The following is a 5,041-nucleotide window of genomic DNA, read 5'->3' as shown; positions in this document are numbered from 1 at the left end:
GAATCAAGTACCACTAGTCTGTTAGGATATAAATTAATAGAATAAACGTAATTTCCTGAAATTCTCATAATATTTCTGTTTTTAAATGTGAGCTATTCAAAAACAAATTTGAGCCCAAATGCCAAATGACTGTGATTCTGAGTTCATGGGGCCTGAGTCCAAGTTAATTCTGAGTTCATATGCCTCAGAGTTACAGTCAGATCCGAGTTCATGGCTCCGAGTCTATGTCAGGTCTAAGTTCATATGGATCTGAGTCCAATTCAGGTCCGAGTTTATATGGCTCCGAGTCCTTGCCAGGTCTGAGTTTATATGGCTCCGAGTCCACATAGTTCCGAGTCCTAGTCAAGCCCGAGTCTTTAAGGTAACAAACCAAAATCAAGACGGAGTCTTCAAGGTAACAGACCTAATCAATCCCGAGTCTGAAAGATAACAAACCTAAGCAAGTCTGTATCCATGAAAAATAGGACCAGAGTATTAAAGTTCTTTTTAAAGTTGTTCCCGTCCCTTTTATTGGTTCTCGAAAAATACCCACAATTCTTGTGGATATAATTATAACAAACATTAACGGTGAAGTACCTTAATTTACCAATTGTATTACTTAGGTGCAGTTTTTAGTATATTTTATGGATGAAAACAGTTCACCATTATTTTTATATAAATTGGTGAAGGTGGATGGATGATGATGTCGCTGGTTGATATTCATGATAAGGACATATAGCACGGATATATAATAGTATATCCTCAAGTGGGTAAGAGTCTTATACTGCAAGTCCAAGTAGAGTTTCAAGTTTTTCACCATACGTCTAACTCATTTTCATCGAGTCAAGTTCGAGTCCTTGAATAATTTCATTGAGTACGGTTCAAGTCCTCAGAACATAAAATATATTTGAAAGAACATCTTATATACAGTGAAAAAAAGGAAATAACTTTCGAGTCGAATCCAAAACTCCCCTAGATGTTTGTTTCTGATTTGGACAGATCATAAGATATAAGACATAGTGTTGAGTCAGTCCTGATTAATTTGGCACAGTCTTCGGACCGGTCCTATCAGTCCTTGGGCCGGGTTCGATTGACTGTCAGTCTTTCGGACTCTAAATAATATACCTAATTAAAAGAAGCATAGCTAAAGTTGAGTGATTTCATCAAGGACTGATATGGAGGACTGAATTGGACAGTCTTCAGTCTTAAATAAGAACCAACACAACACTAGGGGGGTAGAACATCAAAGATTCTACTCCATGATAGATAAAATGGACTACATCACATAAGTAACAATTTCAAAATATTTTTGAGACACGCAATCTCTTATGTATTAGTGTTCGTATTTTTATTGATGTGAAAAAGAGCCGAAATGTGAGAAATTGAGTCAAGGACAATGAGTTGTGTATACTTTTATTATTATTATTATGCTTTAAGGTTTGGTCATTCACATAACTGAATTATCTTCTTCTTCTTCCCACCAAAACAAGCGAAGACAATGAAATTGGGACACTCATTTTAGTGGCGTCAAGGAAATAATAAGGGGTTAAGAAAATAAATAAAAATTCCTCCTCTTGTCCGCAAAAAAAAAAAAAAAAAAGTTTACAAAGATTTAAACAGTTCAATAAAACTTAAAAAGAACTAAGTTAAGAAGCCCTAATTGTCTGTAGTTACCAGTTACTTTAAATTATCAAGTACGTACACAATGGATAATAATTGGCCTTTTTATTTTTCCTGGTAGTGAGGAAGGGAAAATTACACGGTTTGTCAATGTATATATACAAAAGAAGAAGACAAGAAAACAAACATGGCTCTTGTTGATACGTCAGATAGGTTAGTGTACAAAAGGTTTATCTTTCAAATACCCAGAAGAGAAAATACTTTTCTCACAAGATTCACTTACATACTTCTGGCTACAGCTTCTAATCATTACCAATCACATAATAAGCACTCATCGCCAATCACTGCCGACGTTGCCTCTTGATAAGGATCGTCCTTGAATAAAAAAGCAATTCATTAAACGTGTATTTCTTTTTTCTTTATTTTAGAGGTGCGCCGTTGTAATTTGATAATTAATGAAAGAATCGATAAAAATAGGGTAATTCCTATAGTATTGTGCCGATTTGAATAACATAAGCTTAGAAAATGTTAGTTTTATAAAATTATTTTGAATTCTATATTAAATTTTAGGAGTGCATTAGTTCCTCATCTTTTCATTTTTTTTTTTGTGTGTATCAAATCTGGTTTACGATAATTTATATATATATATTTTCTCCAAAATGTTACGTCATACTAAGCACAATAACTCACAAAGTGAACAACAGTTTGTCATGAAATTTTGACGCCTATCTCCTGAAAGGTGATGGTAATTAAAAAGTGAGGTGAATTAAAAAAAAATGGCGTCAGATATGTATGAAGTTCGGGACTTATCAACCCATATCTTATGTCCCGATATCTTATATGCTATCCTATTAAAATGCAGATTAAAGCTGATAAAAACAAAAGGCTTATTTATTTTCAAACAAAACCCTTCAAATATGTTAATTTTTTTATTTAGAAATACCATTTACTTGTGTTTGAATGATTGCCTTTAAGATATAAGCACATAATTGAAATCAATATACATTTTTTTCAAATAATAAAATTATTTTTGATTTGGCTGGATTTGTATCACAGAACCTCATTATATGCTATTTTGAGTTTTCATGGGGCTGCTGTCCTCTTATAATATTTTATGAATATTTGCAGAGACAAACTATATTTTTATATACAACGGTTTTGCAATTAATAAAATTATATGGCAGTTAATGAGGTAAAATTATTATTGCTCAAAAAAAAAAATCACCAAAATAGTATATAAAAATAGATACGCATTATTTGTTAAGTAGTACACACTAAAATTATTACGGCATTATCTTACTAATACAAAAATGTACACTATAGTTTTGTCGTTGTTGTTTTGTTGTTTATAAGTGGTCTAGATGTTTATATTTTCAAATTTCCCATTAATTATATAATGTTCTACAAAGACAAGTTTTACGTTAGGACCAAATCTAAAACAAAGTGGCGAAACGATGACTGCATCATCAATTGTTGAACAAATTTAGTTGGTCATCTTATTATTATATTTTATTTATTAATTTATATTCGATGAAAGACCACATGGTTACCTTTATTGTTTCACGTAGTCTTAAATCAGTTGGCAGTTAGCCAATTATTCTTCAATATAGAGCTATAGTTAATGCAAATGGTTCGTAGCTACTTAACATTAGCAAATTCAAATTTAACCAATCAACGTTAAGTATAGCTAGGGTGCTGGTTTTGGATATCTTGGACTACTCGATTCTGTTGGACAAAGTTTGCCTCGACATAATCAGCTCAAGTCAACACAACAATTAACTGATACTGATATAATTATTGGCATGGAATGTTTGGCATTCACGGATCGATATACAATGTCTGTGTGGTCTCTCTTTGGAGGGATGATGAGCATTACTACATCATTATTACTACCGTTTCACCTCTGGGGTATTCTGGAACTTCTATTGACTATTGATAAATACATACTAGGATCTATAATAAGGGTACTTTTTGTAAATGTAACTAACTTGGAATGTTTGTTTTTTCGTTTTTTATTCCTTTAATGACCCTTTCTGTATGCACCAGATAGAAGAACAATTGAGAGTTGTTGAACTTTTCCTGGAGGGTGAAGATAATATGATATTACGTTTCTTTCTTCGTCACATCATAATAATTGCTCCACTTATGAAGAAATAATACAATTCATCGTCACAATAACAATTTTAAAAATTGATAGATTTTATGTATTCATTTGTAAGGCCAAATGATCGTGGCCAAATTACATTTTATAATTCAAATAAAGGCTTGAAACTATTGTCAACAGGGCTTTTAAGCTTTGAAATTAGTTTTTCAATGAATTTTTAATTATACTAAGTGGCGTCATGAGTATAATGACGTCATTTAATCGTGTTATTAGGTCGATTTGGGGGGACAGGAAAAGTAGATTTATGCCTCATTCCTTTATAGTACCTTCACAATTGTCTGTATTTTTTGAGTCTTTAGGTCAATTTTCGATAGAGTATCTGACAAAGAGATTAAGTATCACTATTTTATCATACTCCACAAAATCCACAAAGAATGATACAGACAATAGTCTTTAAAGCAATAAGGCATAGTTCTACTTTTCCTGTTGCTCCGCCAAAGAACAGTTCAGATTAAACAGTTCACGGCACCTGTGACTCGTTGTGAGCCCTTTATGACAGAGATGATTTGCTTCCATTTGAAACATTAAGGGTTTAAATCAAATATTTTTGAACCATTTAGATTGATGATGCGTGTGTTTCCTCATCCCAAATTTGAATGAATAATCATACATTCTCTGTCAACATGAAAACAATCTTGAATATATAAATGCTGTGTACAAGTTTCCGCTTGTATAAAAACATTGAGCAAATTGTATTTTCTAGTCATTAAATGCATTATTGAATTACTACATGAGTCATTCTAGTTACCAACTATAAATTGATACTTTTATTTCATTTTGATCTATAAAATTATATGGTTATTATATATTTATGAGTAATATAACTGTGGGTATTTGTACTTTACATAATAAAATTATATTATATTAAATTTGAAAAATGTCACCATTAATCTATGGATCATCCATGGAATATTCAATCATTACATGATCCTCGCCCCAAGTACTATAAATCCTTCATTTAAAATTATTCATCTCATTTTTTAGTTTCAACTTGAACATTTTGCTTGTACAAGTTACAACTAGTCTACAAAGGATTAATCTAACTATTATATTATAACAAACAGACGATAATTAGTTTCTGTTCCAGACTCCTTTTTGAGAAAAATCGTTTTCGCTGGTTTTCTTGTTGGCGAAGCATATTAGGGTAAATCCTACAAAATATGTGAACTTGTTATAAGTTTATCCCAATAACTTTGTGACTTTGGATTAACTTTTTTTTTCTCATAGTAGTTGTATTTGTTGTAGTAGATTATTATTTAACGTTCAGAAACATTGAAA

This window comes from Lepeophtheirus salmonis, chromosome 4 (genome assembly GCF_016086655.4).
Source record: "Lepeophtheirus salmonis chromosome 4, UVic_Lsal_1.4, whole genome shotgun sequence".
Lineage (NCBI taxonomy): Eukaryota > Metazoa > Arthropoda > Copepoda > Siphonostomatoida > Caligidae > Lepeophtheirus > Lepeophtheirus salmonis.
Note: the sequence above shows the minus strand (reverse complement) of the source record.